The sequence below is a fragment of the Sinohyriopsis cumingii genome, unplaced genomic scaffold (assembly GCF_028554795.1).
Source record: "Sinohyriopsis cumingii isolate HCF-2022 unplaced genomic scaffold, ASM2855479v2 utg001392l, whole genome shotgun sequence".
In the NCBI taxonomy this organism is placed as follows: Eukaryota; Metazoa; Mollusca; class Bivalvia; order Unionida; family Unionidae; genus Sinohyriopsis; species Sinohyriopsis cumingii.
The window spans coordinates 224461-239682 of record NW_028315992.1 but is presented as its reverse complement, the minus strand read 5'-3'; the positions used below and the strand labels follow the sequence as shown (position 1 = coordinate 239682).

The following is a 15222-nucleotide window of genomic DNA, read 5'->3' as shown; positions in this document are numbered from 1 at the left end:
ATGTTTCAAATGTAGATTCCAGTTTAATGATGTAAATATCCTGAACAGTAGTTGGGATTACGGTCCAGGTATATTTTACCGCAACTCTCTGTAGGAATATACCCATATGATTATTTTCGGGTTTTGCCAATATGACTGCACTGTATGTGGAATGGCCATCAGCTCCTGCAAAGAACGTATACTGGTCCTCGCAGATGTTTTAAAATGTCACGCGACCTGTAAATCGTTGATAAAGATAGTATGTTCTACAGATTGAATAACCTACGAAATAAGCTATCGTTTTGAAAGATATTTATCGTATTGAAGAGTTGCTTTTTCTTAACGGAATCAATGATCTTTGACATAGAGGTTAAGACAAGAAACAAACTTATGCCAATACGCTTTATTAGAAATCAAACCAATATTATAGGAAATACCGTTTGTAATATAAAATAATAGATAACTAGTGAGAAAACATTGGAAATGCAAATGATGTTAATAAATTATCCATTATACCATATGTTTCTGTAACATAAGAATATACTATTTTTTGTTTAAATTTATTGTGACAGATATTTACTGAAAAATTGCGCTTCTTATCTAGTTTCTAGTGATTTGCAATATTTTTCACTTTAGCACTGAATTTACCAAAGCGTATAATTGTTCAGTATCTTAAAGATAATAAGAATTATGTTCATTTGCTTAGCTTTTTGTATTTTTGTTACGTCTTTATCACATCATCAACTGCAGTTTGCTGAATGGAAATTATACAAGTTGTTAGACTTTATATTAGTTGTAGAGGTCGATTAGCTTAGCACGTTGAAGTGCATATATTTTTGTAGCGTTTTCAAATAAAGGACATACACATTATTACGTTTGTAGGGTTAATCTAACAAGTTATTTAAACAGCTATGCAGTTCCTGGAATGCGATAAGTATTTGTGATACCATGAGTTATTTGCTTCTTTCGCTAATTTACAGCAATGTTTAATTCTCATTGGCCTGGCAATGTAAATATAAGATTATTTAAAATAATAACTTGATCTGGATAGTCCAGACCTTCGGAAAGACATTCAAATGAATAAATTATATCACCAACGTCAGCATCAACACCTAGAAGGAAATATCTCATACAAGACGTCAGGTAAGAAAGAAACTCTCCCACTGTTTCTGATAATGTAATGTGTAATATCCAATCAAGAATGCACATTCATATGCATATACACACATGTATATATGTGCGTTTCATAGTATCATGATAATGTGTAACGAAACGATTCAATCATGATAATTAAAGCTGGATGTTGGATGAAAAAGTAAGACTTACAACTATATAATCATAATTATTAAATTAAAATGATAGAAGGAGTTATTACTAGTGAACTGAAGTTAAAATATTAAAGACGTATGATCAGGAGTGCATAATATTTAAGAAAGCATTTTGTTTACAATAATTTATCGCAGCCGTAAGGAGGACCATCTCCGTGGTTCTATGCGTCTGCGTATAGAAATGATCAGAGATATTGACAGCAATACACATATTAATGACAATCATACCTGTTTCATTGGTAGTGAAACGCTTTTCCGAGTATTGTCTTTGTGGATTGCTTAGTCGCACTTCTGCTCCACTGACAAGAGGTGCCCCTGACGCGAAGTATGTGTACTCGTCCTTGACATAAAGTCCTTTCCGACCCTGATCGATTTTTGTTTGATGAGTTACTGGTATATCGTCTACAACAATATTTGAATATACTTCGCTTGTCTTGTAACATCAAAAACTGTGGAAGGAAAAGCAAATGATAAAATCAGTTATGTAAAACAGTCATGCTTTCAATTAATTGCTGTGTTCAGACCTCACCTGAACAAACTCGACAAACAAGGAGGATGAAATTGCTAATACTAAGTGGTGAAAAGATTAATCCATAGATTTTGTTTTCAATTTCAAGACGATAGAGTCAATAGGCAGCATAGAAGCAAATACAACTCTAATCGTTCCGGTGAAAGCCACATTAAAAAGTAAAACAAAGCGAAATGTAGCTGCTGCGGCATTTTGTGGACTCTTGCTTCTATACGACTATGACTGTGCCGGGTTGCAGACACGAAATCTTGACGTCACACTAACAAGAGAATACCCTCGACGTCCGCCATTGCCATGTGGATTCGGTGGTGGAGGTGGTGGTGGAGGAGGAGGTGTTTCTTGTGAGTAATGATACTAAAACTATTTTAACATAATTTTTATATAATCAAATACAGCATAAACATATAGAAAGAACCTTCCATTACTTCAATAATTTTAAATATTTTACATTTTAAAAAAAACACATTCAATTTATATTTCATGTAATACCCCCTTCGATTTTTGGATATGCCCTATATTCATCCAGGGATGTTTAAATCGATATTGTAATAATGCGTGGAACTTATTTGCATTTTTGAGTAGAAATACGGAAATGCTTGAAGAATAAAGTGCAAACATTGCAATATCATGGGTGGGTAAACCATCAGCCACACTATACAATGTTACCACTTCACGATTGAAATATTTTCGAATATCTGCCTTAAGTTGCTTTTTATTATACATGTATAAAGGCAAAAACAATCCGATTTCCATTGGGTTACTCAGTTTTTATCCAACTTTATTAAAAGCTGCATTGCTAGATCGCTGAAAATACATTTACAAATTGTTTGGGGAGGGCGATGTTTGACGAAATTAGCGCGTGCATACCATGCTTCAATATGTGAATTTTGAATTATGGACTATGTTTCGTACGTAAATAATACCTTTTTATTTTACTACCATATTTTATGCAGGGATTTTGACGACGCCGTTTTGGAGTAAGCAGTAACATAAAAGAGCGATTGTATTTGATAGACTTCAGAGCGTAATATTTTTGCACAAAATAGTATAATGATTGTTAATTTACTTGTAATGAAATGGTTCTTCGTTTTCTTTATTTGTAAATTTTAAAAATGATTTGTGCTTGGCCTTGGCAAGCTTTCAGTCTAGGTCGGTAGCAGAGGATGCATCCAATTTTCGATTGTCACTTCATTTCTGTTCGCTATGAATACTAATCAACGCCTGATTTAACGATCATTTTAAAGACGACTATGGTGCATGTAACAACTGCTACATTGAACACCTCATCGCTATATATAATTATTAGTTTTTATTCTCCTAGAAATGTTTATCGTAGCGTATTATATGTATACAATGTTCAAGTGTCTGCACGGCCTCTTCAAAGAATAACTGAACAGATAAGTGTAGGGACGCATAAAGACTGTAGATATTATATGGTGTGAAGCTATTAATTGTACGTTTTCTGCTGCGCACGATGGTGAGATGTGTTATTAGGTACATCGTACTCATTTCATACCAAAGTTGGTCCTCAGTACAGAGACACAAATCATTTCTCTCAAGAATACGTGAATATCGATTTAGGATGTAGTAGACACAGTACGTTGCATTGCGAAATTGGCATCACTTACGATAGTTCATGTTAGCAGGAAGGAGAGAAACGACAAAATAAACTAGTACTGCAACATTCATTTACAGCTAATTGGTCATCTTTTATGTATGACTCCTTGATTGGTATCTGACAAATATAGTGTGCCAGTATACGGTAATTCTTCGCAAATCAACAGGTCATGTGCGTGTAGTCACTGTGAGTGTCCATGATGCATGTAAAAAATAAAAACATGGAAATATGAGTTCAAATAACAGAAAAGGGGCACATATATCTCCTGAAGGGAAAAGAAAGTAGTTCCAAAAGAGAGATCGTTCACTGTGGCGATGAAAATAATATGGTCATTGTGGCAGTATTATTATCATTTGAATATGTCCTTATGAAAATATAATCAATATTCTATACACATTTCTTATACAGATACTAATCTTGAGTCAATAATTCTTTAATATTTTCAAAAACATAATTCACCAAACACAAATGCGTAAAACATACCGAACTTAGAAACTTTATAAACCATTTTCTACTGAGATGTTAAATAATGTTTGTCTCATATAAATATTTGCAGACGGTGGCGGCGGTGGCTCTAGTGGTTCCGGTTCATCGGTTTCCTATAATCCCGTGACGCCATTGTCATGTGATTGTGCAAAGACATTAATCAAATCATGCGCTCTAGCTTATCATCCCATTGTAGGATGTGCTTATGCTGTGGCTGACTTGGGAACTGCATATGCAGTGAGTGTTGTTCTTCTTAAAGTCATTAAAGCCGTCATGATTGTCTTGGATTGAGGTTTTAAACCTGATACATAGTCAGATACAATACTTTACGCTTATGCTTTACAAATATCTATCATTTTATTAAATACTCCGAAAAACACTAGTTTAAACGTGAAAGTTATTGATTATTCTATTTGTGCTTTCCGATATGTTTTATCAGAGTTCGTAATGAGAGAGGGTTTTGAATACCGAGTAGTTGCATTTGTTTCAAATTAATAGCATATAGTCGTTAACATTCGTAATTACTGCTTTTCGATATGCTTTGATACACATTATTAAATATCTATTTAATGTATTATCTTGTTTTCATTGTTTCTTTAAATATAATAGTATTGTTACGATCGATCATTTCAATATCAATTTGTTTTAAAAATAATTGTAATGAAGGCTGCTAATTTCGAGAACATTTCTTTGTTTCATCTTCATTGATATATCAAATCAAAATCTGCCTATTTCTCGTTATGAAGCGTACAAGTTAATAAACTTACGACATCCCTTTTTTAACCCAGAGAAGTGGCGGCGATGCCATTCTTGGAACCTTAAATGCCGTTCTGGGATTAGCCGATACCGCATTCGCCTGTGTGTTCGGTGTCGTTTGCAACCTATGCGGGTTGTTTTACACAACAATCAGGTAGGATACATTTGTACATTGCATAACAATCACAATGTGGTATGGATTCTGGATCTGCCGCGTAAATGTTACGGAATAATTTCAGCATACTTTTTCCGTTATGATATGAACTTGCCAAACGAAATTGGTTCCATCTAACTAAGAACAAAATGCACTGTGTTTTTTACCCAGCATTACTTTTCAACTGAATTACCAAGAGAGGAGGAATGTATTTTCTTTGTTCGTTTACCTAACACAGCCACTACCACTACTGCACAGATCAAATAGCTTGCATACCAGAAACGTCGAGCATTATCCATGCTCTTCATATGTTGCATTACTGTATTTAATTATTAATATCGAGCAAATCAATTTTATTTCTTGCCTCCTTTCTAATAATGCATGAATAGGAACCATTACTATTACATCACGCAAATAACATTAATTATAATGAGTAATAGTCTAATTAATATAACATATTTCACACGTACAAGAATGTACATATTCACCGAGGTACTCGGGGCATTGTTTTAAATGGAATCTGTCCTTTATATTGTATATGTATAAAACAAGCTGAGATAGATAAGGCTGGGATTCTCTACTTTTTTGCTATTGGTATTTGAAAGTCCTCTCGTATAATTACGTCAATACTTACTTTCCTTTTGGTTCTAGATGTGTCATCGATGTCGCTAACAACTGTGGTAGTGCGAGACGACGACGTGACGTCAGTTCTGAAGTGGTTGAAAACATGATACAAGCCACTAAACCAGTAGACAACTTCTTAAAAATGATGGCAGACATCTATGGAGATGACGCTATGTATATGTTTATCATCTTTGTTATCATGTTTGCTCAAATTACTCCATTTATGGGTTTAATGCATACATGAGTCCTTTTCATCTTATGTTTTATACATTGTCCAAGGTGTACCTCAAAGCGAATATGGTAGCAGCATATATTTATACCCTTGTACTTTCGTTTCTCCTTCCGATTTTTTATTCTTTTTCTTTCCAGTTTCATTTATGTCAGTGTTAAGGCAATGCATGTGGATATTCGTATATTCCATTAATGCATACATGGTCTCTTTCTAAACTCGGAAGATTCACTTTTAAGACAGTTTCGCCTCTACTGATCAATCTCCACCAACTTAATATTACCAAGTCATTGTTTCGTTTAGCTCAATCTTCTCAGTCTTTGCCTGCGTGAGTCAGAGACCATGTCACAGAAATTTTCATCCGCTTAATTGCTTTCACTATCGCCTACACGTCGTTTCAGTTGGATATTCATAGTATACTGACGACAATGACACTTCCTGGCGATTGTGTTGAATCATTCCACAGCATTTGCATATACTAAATAGAAGCTAATTTCTCCCCGTCCACATCTATTAAGGTTTAATAGTTCGAAATAAGCAGAACTATATTTTTACAGGTACAATTTGAACAGAACCTGGTTTGACTCCTTCAAAATGGCTGTATCTGACAATAGTCCTGGGGGAACCTTACTAACTGCAGATGAAAGAACCAAAGTACTTGGAACTGTGGGAAACCAAGAATCGAAAACAGTTTTGAACAAGTTTCTTATTCGCTGGAATAACACAGGTAAAACTGAAACAATTAATACACCAATTAGTGATTAACAATGTACAGAACAGAAATAATCTTTCGCCTGGCCAATACTTCAAAGTCTGTCTATATAATAAGAATATGTTCGTTCGTAGATTTAAACAAATAAACTACAGAGACTGTTTATGTTCTATTTGCAGAATTATTCTAAAACTATTGATGCTTGATGTATGCGGCCTTCGGTAACCTCGTAACAAAATGCTTTTCATTGGTATCCTTAATATACAATTTCCTGTTAAAATGTAATTATCTTTATTTTTCTTCTTCCCCAGCACTCACATTTTCTATTTTGAAATAAAGGAAATAATATATTTAACGTATCGTCCTTCAAAACGTCCTAATCATGTGCTATTTCTATCGGTGAAAATAATTGCTAAAATACACGATTTACATGCACCAGAAATGTTACATTGGTTCTGTAAGTTCTTAAAAAGTAAATCCTATTGAAATTAATCAATGGACACAAATAAGTTTAACAAGCATATGCGTGTCTCTGATATATCTTTCTTTTTCTTTCAGCTGCCTCCTGGGAAAATGGAACTCTCCCGGAAATTACGGATACCAGTCTTGTGATACCGTTAAATAAACTTTCACCTAGAATTAAGCAATATCTGAATGATGTTATTACTGCAAAGCAGGTCACATATACAAATTCATATTTGCATATTTCACATATATTATTTTTTTCATTTTTTTCTAATATGACTTAAATGTTATTGCTAAAGAATATACAACTGGCGCGGCTTCATTATTGCGTATCGGAAGGTACAGTAGGGTAGGTTCTTTAGAGGCCGCAGAATTCAGCCGATTTTGATTTAAAGCTGCAAAAACTATTTCTTAAATGTAAAGACTAGAAGCGAAAGTTAAAGCAACGAAATAGATCTCACCGTATGTAGCCCAAAGTCTTTGTAATGACGTATATAGTTAAGCCATTCTAAGGGTACATTGCCATCATGCTACAAAATTGCATTGGATCCTGTTCGAAGCCTCCATACTTCTTATTCTCATTCTTCATATAGAATATTATTGTTAACTTGTTATTTTCCTTTTGTTTTCATCTTTTCAGTTTTCACAATAACTTGGGATTTTTTGTCGTGTTTTGTCCGTGGCATATGTAGATATTTTTCTGTCTCTTTTTGTCAGAGCTTGGCGCGAATGTTCGCATTGTGTTGGTCACATCTTACTAATTGCAACCGAAATACAAAGTATCAGAATCCATGAAAACTAGTGTTCAGCTGTAACTGCTTTCTTTTTTCTGTCTTTAAGAGCTTCTGACGATTAATCCCTCTAGCCGTAAATTGCTTTTCATTATTAAGATATTTATATTTCCACTGTCTGGATGTACAAAGGAAGAAATGATCTCTCTGTTTACAGCTGGTTATAAAGTATCAGAACTAAATACCTATGAACAATAGCGATGAATCTAGTTTAAGGTATAAGTAACATTAAAAAAATTATATACATTTTTGAAGGTAATTGGAATCAAAGTTATTCGAGTGTTTCATGCAAATGAAAGTGTAACGGTGTTTTCAAAGTGAATCAACTTATTTATGCGTTTACGGTTAACAGCATATCGTGTGTTTATCGTTCAAATTAATTAAAATAGCATAATTCACCATTCAAAATAATATATTGTTTTATATTCAGGATATTTCAAAACAGATACCAATTTCTAATATAATGTGATGTGCACGGTTTCATTTTCTTTTTTAGAGAGGCTTTGATTCAATATTCGCCAATTTTGACAATGCAGCAAATACGTACAAGACTGCTGAGAAGCTGAACGAGGTACTATCATATAAAATTGACGTAGCAGGGGCTTATCTTGTTTAATGACACTAGTTTCATCCAGTCATATGGCGTAGTCCATGGAATATTTAGTAATTTCACTGTACATATTTACTCTTCTTTGCATACCTGCCCATTTCTGAGAGTGATACAACATGTAATGAATTTATAAACCAAAAAAATACTAACTAACAAAGAAACACATTTGATATGATCTTTCGTTTTATTGTTAATCAGTTCAATACATGTGCTTTCATCATGGTCATACAGTTTATGTTAAGTATTAGCCATAGGTCTTGAGGAAAATATTATCTTAGTTTACATCATCCGTTTTGTACTATCTTTCATCGATCTCAGTTTTAGTAACTTTAACTGATATATCTATATAATATATATATATATATATATATATATATATATATATATATATATATATATATATATATATATATATATATATATATATTAGTTTCAAAACGATTTAAATAGTATTCAAAAACTTGTTTAATGTTGATATCGGAATATGAATTGGTCGTTGCGGTGCTAAGGGCCACTATCCGAGCCTAAAACTAAGTCAGACACGAACGCAAGGCAAATATTTCGAATCCAACGTTTCCTAGAAATATAAAATGATAATTTGTAGTTCATTTCCTTTCTTAAATTCATTAAGACTCATGCAAATGTTACTGGATCCACGAGCCTTCATTAGTGTTCAATCGCTGACTAGAGCTTGACAAGCACATTAATCCGTATGGTCTGTGTCATGTAATAATGATGATGAAATTTGTTTATCTATTATAAAGTGGTTTCAGACTGACACTGGATTTAAGTATAATGTTACTGCAAACCCAAGTTCCGCCGAAGTGACTTTTACAAAAATTTTACTGAAACGTAACTTACTGTAATAGTATTTTGCATGTATTGATTCACACGTCCTAAAAAGACTATTTAAATCGTTATTGCAGGGTAGTGCCAAAGATGACGGAGTCTGTGCGAAAGTTAGAGTCCGGATCGTCCAAGAGCTCGTTTTCACACGAGACGCTTTTAATGCGCGCCTTGAAATCGAGAATGGTGAAAAGGCTTCTCTAGAAAATATCAAGGTTGAAATAGAAATTAGACAGACTTATGGAATTGGTGAACCTGCAAACAATAAGTTTTCTATTGGTAAGAAAGGGTGCTTCTTACACCACCCATACTGCTCCCTTTGATGTTTCGTATGTTATAAGGCCTTCCAATACGACATACCATTTTTCCTCGGAAATTGTTCCTTGATGAATACATATTGGTGTCATCAGATGAAGGCGTGTTTGCATCAGGCTACTCGGTTAAAACGACGTCATCATTGCGATTGACCATAAATTACGCAAAGAAACGTTATATAAAACACTCTAGGTTGAATAGATCAACCGATCTAAATCAGCAATAGTTTTTGTTGTTGTGAATTAAGATTCAGTATTGTTTGTGAATATTGCTTACAAATGAAAGGCATGGAATATTTACTCTAGAATAAGACCTCTATGAGCGATTTATCTTCACTAAGATGCAACATTTTCATGCTATACCATAATTGTCCACGATTTGAAGTGTATTCCTTTCTTGAGACTTCCGTAAATAATTGAAGATGTTTACTAACTGGTCTATATCAATAATATCTTTGGAACGTCACATTTAATAGCATCTGTTGAATGCATGGATACTATGTATCCCTTTTTTCCTATTGGAAGCAAATTGTGTACATTGAACTATTGGGCATTGGTTTATGTGAAAACTACGTTCAAAAAACACGTTCTGTAGAAAACATTGCGCAATCAACAACCTTTTTTCGAGAACCACAATGAAACATCTTTCACCGATATTGTAGTCCAGTGCTTCTTACCATGGTTTTATTATAGATGAAGTAGATACGTTAACATGGAATACATTAACATGGAATACGACGATGTTACATGTTTAATTAATTCAAATTTAGCGGAGGTCATCACTTTGCAAGATAAAATTTACATCGTTAAATTTCAGCAGTTATTCTTATTTCATTTGTTTGTAGGAAAACCAACGTTGAATGGTATAACTGCAGTTGACGGTACTGGGCGGTTAGGCATCGATATATCTGGATTTGCAGAATGGCTGATGATACCTCATTCAAACGCTGCACCGCAGGATGATACTCGATACGACGTCGGTGGACGTTTGTCCTATACTGTGGGTGGTTCCAATTTCTCCGTGCCCCTTTTACCTGACACGATAACAGTGAAACCTAATCCAAGTCTCGTCGTACATTACTTCCACGAAAAGTACGTGAGAGGCGATGACCCTCTCACTCAGAACGTTATTGAACCTATTGTGCCCTTCACTTTGGCTGTAATGGTAATGAATGCTGGATATGGAATTGCACGTGCTTTAAAAATATCTTCTGCTCAACCTGAAATTATAGAAAATGAAAAGGGGCTTCTCATCACATTTAAAATTATTGGCGCTCAACTTGGAAACAATCCTCTTGCACCCTCACTTACAGTTAATTTTGGCGATATTAATTCGTTGCAAACAAAAACCGCAAGGTGGTTACTAACCTCAAATTTGAAAGGTACATTCTATAATTACAGTGCAACGTTTGAAAACATAAATCCACTTGGTGATCCACAGCTATCCCTACTTGACGAACTTGGATACCATGAGCTCATATATTTAGTTCGCATTGACCTCTCTTCCAAAGACGACGGTCTAGACGACTTTCTTGTGAATGACGTTGTTGACGAAAATGACATGCCAGATAGACTTTTTAACAGCGCTAATGGAAGTGATGTCCATCAAGTACTTGTTGGTAATGTAACGACATTCAAGCTTTTGGACAAAATCACTCAGCCATCTTCGAAAAGATATAAAGTCGTGCAGCTTACAGTTGTTACAAATGCATCCTCTTGGTTCTACGCTAGAGCTGAAAACAAAGTCACAAATCCAAACCTTGCCAATGATGAATATTTGTTAAAAGTAGTTAGAACCGATGGAAGAGAAATTTGGGTGGAGAAAAATGCATGGCAAACCACACATATCAAGAATATGTTCCTGTTTCATTTATTGGACTTTATATCACAAGATAGTAACGAAGCGATCGCAATAAGCTACAACCTTACATTCGGACCAAGAAACATATATGCCCCAAAATTCAGCTCTTCTGAATATATTGCAGAAGTTTCAATTAACGCTGTACTGGGTACCACAGTCTTGACATTGAAAGCACATGACATAGATAACGACACATATTCATTTAAATTCAAGAATGCAAGTTCTGAACAGTTTTCTGTGGAAAAGAGCACCGGAGAAATAACCGTGGCGAAGACATTTACTTCTGTAGGCACTATCACATTTGAGGTTGTCGTTGAAGACTCTGGTATCCCATCCAAATCATCATTTTCGGTCGTGATGGTGAAAGTAAATGATGGAGACATGACCTCATCGCCACTGAATACTACCCTGGTAATACATACTATAACGTCACCTTCAACATCATCAATTAACGCAACTTCCACAAGACTTACTAATGCTATTACAAACGGAACAGTGATTACAACGCATGTTAATCCAAATTATACCGCTTCTACTCTTACCAAGTCGGATTCGATTGTAACTGATACAATGCCATCTTCCAGTTTCGTTGTTGTGACTGAGAAATCATCTACACATACTCTAGCCAGCTCTACAAATATCATAATGTCAACTACGCCAAGAAATGTAACAAACAAAGAGGAACAAGCAGGAAGCACACCCTTTTGGGTCATTCCCACTGCTATTGCCGCAGCAGTTCTTGTATTACTAGTGATAACCATATTAGGTTTAATTTATGCGTTAAGGAAAAGGTCATTGTTAAAAGCATACGTCGTTTGAGTTCATGTCCGTATGGTTCAGTTATTAATAATTAGTGTGGTGTCATTGCAAATAGAAACACTGCTACTACCACTGCTGCTACTACTACTACTCATACTCCTACAGGTACTAGTAATACTATCAATAACAGGGACACATCAGTAGTACTAAAGCCTTTAAAATGAACATGCATTATTGGAATATTTAATTATCAAGAACATATTTTGCGAATTGCAAATAATTTTATGGAACATGTAGCCATCTTATAATACTGCATTTAATGAATTCCATATGCATTTATTATGTATACCAATATCGTATATAGCACAGTCCTTTTTATACATTGCTACTTTTTCTCATAAATCTCATCACAGGAGACCTGATTCAGTCAACCTTCTCTTTTCGACCTAATATTATCTCTGTTCGTTGTTGTTTGTTTCCGATATAGATTCGTTCTCTTAGATTATACCTAAAGAATAGAATAAAATATGTTTTCCTTGATCATGTAATGTTTAGATATTCCAGTATTGATGCCGTCACATACAGGTCGATTCCTGCAATTCACTTGCTTTATAACCACAATGTTGTGCGTTTAAATCATGTAACCTTCCTAATTTGAGTTTATTTCTCTAAGCAGTTTCCTAAACGTGATGAAAATGAGGCATCTAAAATTATATTTTTCAATATATCCCCATTTGCGACACATTTGATCCGATGTTTATACGAAAAGAGTCTACATGAACAAAAGTTAACCATATTGTTGATTTTCTTATCATTGTTTCGATCATGATGAATTTCATACAAATTCTTCCAAAACATATATGGAAGAAGTGTTGGCTAGACTTGACCTCTCATAAATACCAATTGTTTCTGAAATTCGTAAATAATAAGAAAATAGGCATTGTGTTTACGCTGGTCTCAGTAATCTTTTATGCTGTTTTATGAGCTTTTTTAAAATATGTTCAGTCTTATATGATCTCAACTGATTTTTATGAATGTAATCGCACAATTATACCCATTTTGACATATTGTTGTTTTATTGTTCTCTAGCAGCTAGTAGTCAAGATACTTTAATGTGTTTCATCCTCTAACTCGTGTTTAAATGTATTTATAACTTTTTCATTATATTTATTTTTCTTGCATTTTTATTGTTTGTTATTTTCTATCTTATCTCTCTGTATCTTTGCCCAGTAACTTTTGCATTGACCTATGCAACCTAGTCGTGTCGTCAAAATTATGTTCTAAATGAGTTCAGGACCACATACCTTCAAGGTCTTTTTAAAACGATAATTCAAGGTAGGTTATAACAATCATTTTCATTTAAGCTGTTACATTATGCAGATGTCTCATAAAATTGCAATATCAGAGGCTATCAACGCTCGTGCGGTGCTTGTACAAGATTTACACAAAATCTGGATACGCGTTCTGTTCCAATTCGGAACAAGTCTAATATAGCTTAATTATATAAAGGCCATCAGGCAGACACTAATTATTATACCAAATCTAACGAGCTGTCTCAGTCGATCCAGAAGAAGTCAAAAATAAAGCTTATATATATATATATATATATATATATATATATATATATAGAGAGAGAGAGAGAGAGAGAGAGAGAGAGAGAGAGAGAGAGAGCATACAACAGTCCCTTTATCCGTTCCGAATAGTGTCAGAATTACTTTTGAATAGAGTTTAAATTAAATTGTCATTAAATAATTTATAGTTGGTGCATCGGGGAGCGTAGACCCGCGTACATTAATGAATGAGTCCGAATAGTCCTACCCAAGGTATTGAATACCGAACTAGATTCGAACATCTCTGATCGTTATCCAGCTGAACCATATATATATATATATATATATATATATATATATATATATATATATATATATATATATATATATATATATATATATATATATATATATATATATATATACATATATGTGTGTGTGTGTGTGTGTGTGTGTGTGTGTGTGATGTCATATGTGATGTCTAGGAAAATAGGACCAGTTTTTGTCTCTTATCGTTTCAACGTGGCTTTCATTTTTTATGACGTATATCCAATATATTTTTTGAACGAAATCTAGAACATTGCAGAATCTCGATTGCATCTTTTTCAATAACTATAAGTATAATGTATAAATATTTTACAAAATAAATTCCTAGTTTCTATGTTTATGTGTTTTTATTATCGACTCACAGATGCGATAATACACTGACACTTAGTTGCAAATACACCAATAACTTTTTCATTGTGATCTATCAGTGATCTGCAAAATACCCTAACTTAAACATGCAATACGTTTTGTGTTAAATTTAAATGATAATGTGCATAGCATGGCATGAAATAGTTAGTATTTGTAGTGGACTATGGATTAAAGTTTTACGTCATATTCCTAGATACAACGATATATCCTTACTGCACAGGTCGATCTTATACATGTTTCTTAGTAAAATTCAGGATCAAGAAACTATCATGCAGTAGCTAGCGCTCTTCAAGTCTGTGGTTTAGGTCATTTTTCGTAGCAATGGTCACAAAAATGGAAAATGGAATACGTATATATATATATATATATATATATATATATATATATATAGTATTTTGCCAATGATACTAGGAATAGAATGCTCACTTCTGACTCTATACAGATATGGGGTGGATATTTTCTTTTCCTACCTTAATACTATATATATTTCATCATGTGGCACCAACAACGTGATTTGTAAACGAGTGGCAATGCGACGAGTTAAAATATAGCATGTTTGGTACCACAAGATGAAATATATCCCATATTAATGTAGGAAATCAAAAGTTTCTTTTAGTATGTACCAGACTTGATCCAGAATAAAACTTGAAAAAAATATTAAACTTATGTAACGAATAAGTCTGTATTTCACACTTATATCATAAATAAAAATACTGAAAAAAGACTAATATTTTAACGGACACAGACTGGATAAACTTTATGGAATATTTCCTAGCTCAGAGCATGCATCAAAGACATAACCCAACTGTGCAAATGATCAATTTGATATACTCGGAAAACCCAATCTTGAGCATATTATTTCGAGTTATCGAATACACTGTTTTAGAGTTGATACATAGGCTAAAACTCGGTGAA

General features: G+C 33.8%; 1 pseudogene; it reads left to right on the top strand.

Annotated features, from left to right (window-relative positions):
- LOC149772570 (uncharacterized) overlaps positions 1–13242 on the top strand; it is a 75105-nt pseudogene extending 61863 nt beyond the window's left edge.
- Positions 13243–15222: the final 1980 nt, after the last annotated feature.